Source organism: Orycteropus afer, unplaced genomic scaffold, assembly GCF_000298275.1.
Source record: "Orycteropus afer afer isolate SDZICR_OR568_19922 unplaced genomic scaffold, OryAfe1.0 scaffold00298, whole genome shotgun sequence".
Lineage (NCBI taxonomy): Eukaryota > Metazoa > Chordata > Mammalia > Tubulidentata > Orycteropodidae > Orycteropus > Orycteropus afer.
In genome coordinates, this window is record NW_006921885.1 from 2,497,696 (window position 1) to 2,506,284 (window position 8,589).

Below are 8,589 nucleotides of genomic sequence, written 5' to 3' on the forward strand. Positions count from 1 at the left end.
GAAGATACCTAAATATAATTCTTTTGAATTCCTTATCAGGGAGTTCCAATGCTGCATCTTCCTCAGGGATGTGTTTTGGGTCTGTATCCTGGTCCCTTGTTTCTCATGCTTTATCTTGCTTCTTTGTGTGAACTGTGATGCTCTGTTGTCTCTGAGGCATTGTGACATTTTTGTGTTTATATTTAATTGTTGATTGTATGTTGGAGTGACTTGCCCACAATTTTTGTTTTCTTTGTTTTGTTTGTATGTTATCTATGCAAGCAGGGTACTGTGCTATACTCCTCTATTCACTAGTTGACAGCACTTATGCATTCACCATCTGTCTCCTTTCCTATTGTCAGCCTTTCATATGTGCCTGCTGAACTTGGCAAACAGAGACTATTCTTAGGTCCCTGGAATCTGAATGAGAATGCTATCAGTTTAAAATCCCAAATGGTTGCCACTTGTAAAAATTCAAAATGGCTGCACCCCTTGGTCACTTTAAATAACCAACATGGCTACCATTTGTAAATATTCAAAATGGCTGAGCCCTCGGTCATTTTAAATATCCAAAATGGCCACCACTTGCAAACATTCAAAATGGCTGTGTCCTCAGTCACTTTAAATATCCAAAGTGGCCACCACTTGTAAACATTCAAAATGGCCTCACCCTTGGCCACTTTAAATATCCAGAATTGCTGCCACGTGTAAACCATCAAAATGGCTGCACCCTCCAGACAGCAGAAAGTCAGCAACTCAGGTTGTCTCCTTCCTCACTGTTTCCCTTCCTACTCATAGACCACCAGTGTAGTTGTCCCTGCAGCCCTTGGTGACCAATGTTGATCTTTAGGTCAATTCTCAGGTCCCAACACCACTTGGAAATATTCAGGCTGTTGGTCCCATCAGAGTAGCTGACAGTCCGCAACTCTGTCCATCTCTGTACTCACTGTTTTCATTCAGCTTTTTCCACTAGTTGGTGCCTAATTCACTTCTGTATAGTTCCTTTCAAAGCTCTGGGTTCCAGGATTATCTTCTATATCTCTGTCAATTGGTTTTTCTTTACTTTGTTGAAAAGGCTCTGTGTCTCTTGTCTGCTTATTCTATCATCTTACCAGAAGTCTCCCACACAAGTAAAATTTTGCTGAAGATAATTCAAAAACAGTTGCAGCAGTCTCTTGACAAGGAACTACCAGAAATTCAAGCCAGATTCAGAAGAGGATGTGGAATGATGGATATCATTGCTAATGTCCGATAGATCTTGACTGAAAGCAAAAAATACTAGAAAAATCTTTACCTGTTGTTTCATTGACTATGCAAAGGCATTCAACTATGTGGATCATAACAAACTGTGGATAACATTGTGAAGAATGGAAATTCCAGAACACTTAATTGTACTCAAGAGGAACCTGTACATAGACCAAGACACAGTCATTTGAATAGAACAAGGGGATACTGCATGGGTTAAAATCAGAGAAGGTAGGCATCAAGGTTATACCTTTTCACTATAATTATTCAATCTGTACGCTTAGCAAATAATCCAAAAAACTGGACCACATGAAGAAGAAGAATATGGCATCAGGATTGGAGAAAGACTCATTAACAACCTGTGATATGCAGATGACACAACCTTGCTTGCTGAAGACAAAGATGACTTGAAGCATATACTGATGAAGATCAAAGACTAGTCTTCAGTGTGGATTACACTTCAAAATAAAGAAAACAAAAATTCTCATAACTGGATCAATAAGCAATATCATGATAAATGGAGAAAAGATTGAACTTGTCAGGGATTCACTTTACTTGGATCCATAATCGATGTCTATGAGTAGGAGCTCTGGTAGCATAGTGGCTAAGGCACTTGACTGCTAACCAGAAGGCTGGCGGTTCAAACCCACCAGCCACTCCTCGGAAGGAAGGTTGGGCATTCCTACTTCCGTAGTGATACTGCCTTGGAAACCCAAGGAGGGGTCACTATGAGTCGGGGCCGACTCAATGGCAAACAACAACAACAACAACATGGAAGCAGTAATCAAGAAATCACAGGACATACTTCACTGGGTAAATCTGCTGTAAAAGACCTTTTTAACCTGTTGTGAAAACAAGGACGTCACATTGAAGACTGGCCCAAGCCTTGATATTTTCATTAGCCTTATATACATGTGAAAGGTGGACAATGAACAAGGAAGACTGAAGAAGAATTGATGCATTTGAATTTTAGTGTTGGCAAAGAATACTGAAAATACTGTGGCCTGTTAGAAAAATGAACATATCTGTCTTGGAAGAAGTACCGCCAGAATACTCTTTAGAAGTGAGAATGGCCAGACTTCATCTCACATACTTTGATCATATTGTCTGAAGGGACCAGTTCCTATAGAAGGATGTCATGCTTGATAAAGTAGGGGATCAGTGAAAAAGGAAAGACCCTCAATATATTGAATTGACACAGTTTCTGTAACAAGTATAGCAAGGATTTTGAGGATGGTGTGGGAATGGGGAGTATTTCATTCTGTTGCACATAGGATTGCTATCAGTTGGAACCAACTCCAGGGCACCTAACAACTGCACAACAATAGCTGTGGTTATCACCCCATTTGGGAACAGGTTTTCTCTGTTATGTTTATGAGGCAGTATCAGTGTAGGGTATGTCTTAAATCAACCTCTTCTGAGATATATAAATCATATTAAGCAAGCAAGCCAGCAGGAACAAATGGATGAGGAAAATATAAGCCACATGATTGTCAAGGAATTTAGGAAGAAAAGCAGCAAAGAAACAAATACTCTCACCCCAGAATGGACACACAGAGATAGGCTTCCATTAGTGTTGGTGGTCTGAATTTGGACTTCTAGCCCCCTAAACTGTGAGATAATAAAGTTCTGCATGTTAGAGTCACCCACTTGTGGTATTTCTGTTATAGCACCACTAGATAAATAAGACGACCCTCAATAAGATGGATTGAGACAGTAGCTGCAACAATAGGCTCAAACATACTATTGTGAGGATGGCACAAAACCAGGCAAAGTTACTTTCTGTAATTCATGGGGTTGCTATGAGTTGGAACCAACTCAGTGACACGTAACATCAACAAAAACATGTATTCATCTATGTATGCGTGCAAAACCAAACCAAACTCACTGCCGTTCAGTTGGGTCCAACTCATAGCAACCCCTCCTTGGGTTTCCAAGGCAGTATCACTGTGGAAGTAGATTAGTATATGAATAAAGAAAATATGGCAAAATACAAAATTTAGAAGTTATTGACTCTAGGTAGAGGGCATAGGTATATATTTATAGTTCCTATTCTTTCAAGTTTTTATATAATTAATAATTTTTATAATTAAAACCCAAACCCCAGATCCACTTCTTGTCAAGTTGATTTGAACACATAGTAACCATATAGGACAGGGTAAAACTACCCTATAGGGTTTCCAAGGCTGTAAATCTTCATAGAAGCAGACTGCCACATCTTTCCATGGAGAGCTGACCTTTCATTTAGCAGCCAAGCACTTTAACCACTGCTTTCATAATTAAAATTCTTTGTTGCAGAGGGTCTGTGTAGCTTGTCTGTCTATTCTACCATCTTGCCAGAAGTAAACATGGAAGATTTTTACCAAGGAGGGGTCCCTATGAGTCGGAGCAGACTCAACGACACATAACAACAACAACAACAACAACATGGTGAAATATATAGCAAGGTGTGGGGGATAGAGTGATGGCAGTGATAGGGAGGTGCTGTTTTGAATAGGGTGATCAAGGAAGGTCTTTGATAAGGTGATATTTGAGCGGAGATCCTGAATGGGGTGAGGCATTTGAATATTTGGTGGAGGAGCATTTCAAAGAGAGGGAACAGGTTATGTAAAGGTCATGAGGTGAGAGTGTATTTAGTGCATGTGAGTAATTGCCTGGATTTGAATATGGCTGGAAAGAGTGGTACAAGGGAGATTGATGGAGATGAGGTCGTGCCTGATCCTGTAGGGTCTGGTAGTTCATTGTTATGACTTTGGCTTTTATTCTGAATGGGGTAAAAAGCCACTGGAGAGTTTGAGCAGAGGAGTAACATAATTTGATTTTCATTTTTAAAGGGTCATTCTGGTTGGTGGATTCAGGATAGACCGTAGGGGAAGGAAGGAAGCAGGGAAAAAATTTAGTAAGCTGCTGGGCAGTAACCCAGTGAGAAATAATGGTGGCTGGTCAATAAGATGGATTGACACATGGCTGCAACAATGAGTTCAAATATAGCAACGATTGTGAGGATGGCCCAGGACCACAAAATGTTTTGTTCTGCCATATGTAATATTACTACTATGTGTTGGAACTGACTCAGTGACACCTAAAAACAGCAACAGGACCTATGTGAGTGGCTGTAGTGGAGAGAAAGGTCAAATACTGAATGTGTTTAAAAGAGAGATCTGATGGTCTAAAGGTATGGGATGAAAGAATAAGACACCAAATTTGACTCCAAGTTTTTTTTCCTTAGCAACTGGAAGAATAGGCCCTTTACTAAGATGGGAAACACTGAGGCACAGGATAGTTTGTTTTCTTTATCCTTTAGATTCAAACCCATAATTTTATTTTAAAAGGTCAGCTTTCTTTCTGTCTTTCTTTTTAAATTGTGCTTTAGGTGCAAATTTACAGAGCAGAATTTGTTTTACTTCAATAGTTGGTGTACATTTGGTTTCACTCCCCAATTAACATTTCCAACCCTAACCCCCTCTCCTCCTCTTCCTTCCTAGTGATCCCCCGTCCCTGTGCCCTTCTTAGTTATGCACTCCTGTCTCTCCAGCTTTCCTCTCTGTGAATGCTGCCCCTCTGGTGCCCCATGGCCGATTGCTCCAAGGGATGTATCTCTGCAGGGTGGGTGGGTGCATTGCCCTGGGTAAGTGTTCTGCATGTAAGTCTTACTACTGTTGGGCTGAGAGCCAGCTCTTGGGAGTGAGTTTTATCCCAGGCTGGAAGTGTATCCCAGGGCCATAGTCTTGGGAGTCCAAGCAGACTCCATCTGACCAGTAATTCTGGTCAAGAATATGCTTTAAAAGGCTAGCTTTTAAGAGATTCAGCACACATGTAAAAGCTTGATATGATTACAAAAAAAAAAAAAAAAAAGATTGATATGATTACATAAACATTTTAAACTTTTGTAGGTGAGAAGAAAACTTGCAAGATAAATTAGATCTTTAAAAATATTTTAAGTCCATTTGAAAAAGGATTTATATTATTACTGTATAAAGAAATCTTAGAAATCAGTGAAAAAGATATCTTCAAAAGAAAAAAAGAGAAAAGACACAAATCGACAATTATATATGTACATGGAAAAAGATGAAAAACTTATCATTAAATAAATTAAAATTTTTTTTTGTCCATAAAGATTTAAAAAGTTGATTATACCTAATATTGGTGAGCATTCAGGGAAATGAAATCTTTAATAATTTATGGTTGAAAATATATAGTATTTTTGTATCAGTAGAACAGTATGTGTCAATATCCACAGTCCTTTGGCCCATTTATTTAACATATAGGAATTTAAAGGGAAAAAAATGTGATATGCCAAATAAATGATAGTGCTTCCACAGAATGAGATTTTAAATAGTCATCAAAATAAAAAATTAGGGGAATTTTTTTTTTTGGAAAACAAAACAAAACAAAAACCCTAGTGACTTTCAAGTTGATTTCAACTCATGGGACCCCATGTACATCAGAGTAGAACTGTGCTCCCCAGATTTTTAGTGGATGAGTTTTCAGATGTAGACCGTAAGTCTTTTTTTCTGAGGCACCTGTGTGTCTATTGAATTTCTGTTATGGATTGAATTGTGTTCCCCTCAAATATGTGTCCTAAATCCTAACCTCTAAGCCTGTGGTTATAATCCCATTTGGTAATGAGTTGTCTTTGTTATGTTAATGAGGTAGGATTAGTGTAGTGTGTCTTGAGTCAATCTCTTGTGAGACATAAAATACATTAAAAAAGCAAGCCAATAGAGATGGGGGAGAGGGATGTCAAGCCACCTGAAGATCACCCAGGAGCAGAAGCTCAAAAGAGACAAAGACTTTCCTTCAGAGCTGACACAGAGAGGAAACCTTCCCTTAGAGCTGGCCCCTGAATTTAGACTTCTAGCTTCCTAAACTGTGAGAAAGTAAATTTCCGTTTGTTAAAACCACCCACTTGTGGTACAGTCAGTCCCTGGATTTTTGAGTTCCATTCCTAAATTGACCTTTAAGTCAAATTCATATATAAACTGGAGCAGTTAGGTAGGGTTTAGTGTGGTTCATATCTAATGTCAATCAAATATTTGTCTTAGTATATAGTGTGTATTGTACCCTTCTGTACATAGAAAAATTAAAGAGACACTTCCATGTATACTAAAACATCTTTAACACAATCATACAGTAATAATGATAATGTTTTGATGCATGTTGCAAAGTAACACCTGTTTGTTGTTACGAACTTTGTATGTTCCTTGAATTTTTAATAAAATAACCTTTACAGGGGTTGGTTTGTAACTACAGGTTGTATGTAACTATGGGTGGTATGTAAGTTGGATGTTTGTAACCTGGGGACTGCTGTATTTCTGCTACAGCAGCACTAGATAACTAAGAAAACCTCTAACCTTTCAGTTAGCAGCCAAGTGTCTTAACTGTTTGAACAAAATATTGTGTAGCATATGACCTATGTATTCCTACAAAAAGATGTAGAAAATAGCTAAAATGTTAATAGCACTTAATGAGGTTTGAGGGTTATGCATCATTTTTATTTGCTTCTTTGAACTTTTTTGTATTTTCAGCATTTATAATGACCATTTATTTTCTCTAATCAGAAAAAGTCCTTTAATAAATGTTCTTAGAAAAAACCTTTTCCCCTTCATTTCTGTCTCCCCATATCAACTTATCTCCTCACCTTTCCTAGGACCTGGGGTCTGGCTCTCTTTCGCTATAACTTAAAGAATTCTTTGCAAATATAAATCAACACTCATATTTTCAACCCTTCCCCACACTTTTTTTTTTTTTTTTTTTTGACTCTGGTGTGAATAACATTCCTTTACTTTAGTCCAGCTTCCAGCTTAAAGGTTTGACGACCCTTTGACCAACCTCCCCTAACTCTAAAACAAAAACCAAACCAAATTCACTGTCATCGAGTCAGTTCCAACCCATTGCGACCCCCATTGGGTTTCCAAGGTGGTAAATCTTTGCAGAAGTAGATTGTCCCTCTTCCTTCTGCAGAGAGGCTAGTGGGTTTGAACCACCAAACTTTTGGTTAGCAGTCAAATGCCTTAGGCACTACACTGCTAGGCTACACCAACTAGGTGCACAGGACTTGGTATTAGAAACTAAAGATGCACAGAAACAGAGACCACGAAGAACACATTGTGGTGGAGCTTGTGCTGGCAGCAGAGGCCCTGGGTGGTGCAATCAGTTAATGCAATGCACTGCTAACTGAAAGTTTGGGAGTTTGAGCCTATCCTGAGGCTCCTGGGAAGAAAAATCAGCCATTAAAAACCCCGTGGAGGACAGTTCTACTCTCATGCACATGAGTTAGAGTCAAGTCCGGGGCACTTTTTTTCTTTTTCCTTTTTTAATTGCTGGTAGCATTGAATCCAGTTTCTGGAGGCACAGCCATGCTTCCAGGGTATTGTTCAGCATGTTGGGTGTTGGCAGTGTAAGTCAAGCAGAGTATCCAACAAACACTGGTGTCTTCCTAGGACCAATTTTGTGCAGTGAGATTGAGAACATTGTTTTTGGCAGGTTCTCTGACCCTGCTGGAGATTACGTGAGCCACCAGTGATCTGCTTTTTTAAAGTTGTAGCGAATATATGTATATATAACACACAAATTGGCAATTCAATCTCTTTCAGATGTACAATTCAGTGACATTAATTTTCTTTATCACGTTGTGCAACCATCACCCCTATCTATTTCCACATTTTTCCATCACCCTTAACATAAGCTCAGTGATCCCCAGGCAATGACTCCTTTCCCCTTTCTTCCTACTCCTCCTAAGTGCTAGTAGACTGTGGTCTCTCTATATTTGCCTGTTTTACATATTTCATATAAATGGGATCATACAATATTTGTCCTATTGTGACTGACTTATTTCACTCAGCAAGGTTCATCCAGATTAGAGCATGTGTCAGAACTTTATTTCTCTTTATGGTGGAGTAACACTTCGTTGAATACACGTACCACATTTTCTTTATCCATACACTTATTGGTGAACATTTAGGTTGTTTCTGCTTTTTCACTATTGTCAATAAAGCTGCAATGAACACAGATGTACATGTATCTGTTTGTGTATCTTCTAATAAATTCCTTTCCTTAAAATGCATTATATTGAAATAGAATTTATGTACAGTGAAATATACAAAACTAAAGTGCATTGGGTCAATTGTGGTTTATTTTATTTTATTTTGCAGTGTTCTCCACCCTTCCCTCCCATCCTGGCAACCAACAAAGGAAGTTTCCCTCCATAAAGAAACCTTTCCTTGGCATTCCACAACAACAAAATAATACTATATTTGTCCTTCTGTGATTGACTTATGTCACTCAGCATAGTGTCCTCCAAGTTCATCCATATTTTGCACTGTTTTGCAGACTCTCCATTATTCTTTAGTGCTGCATAGCATT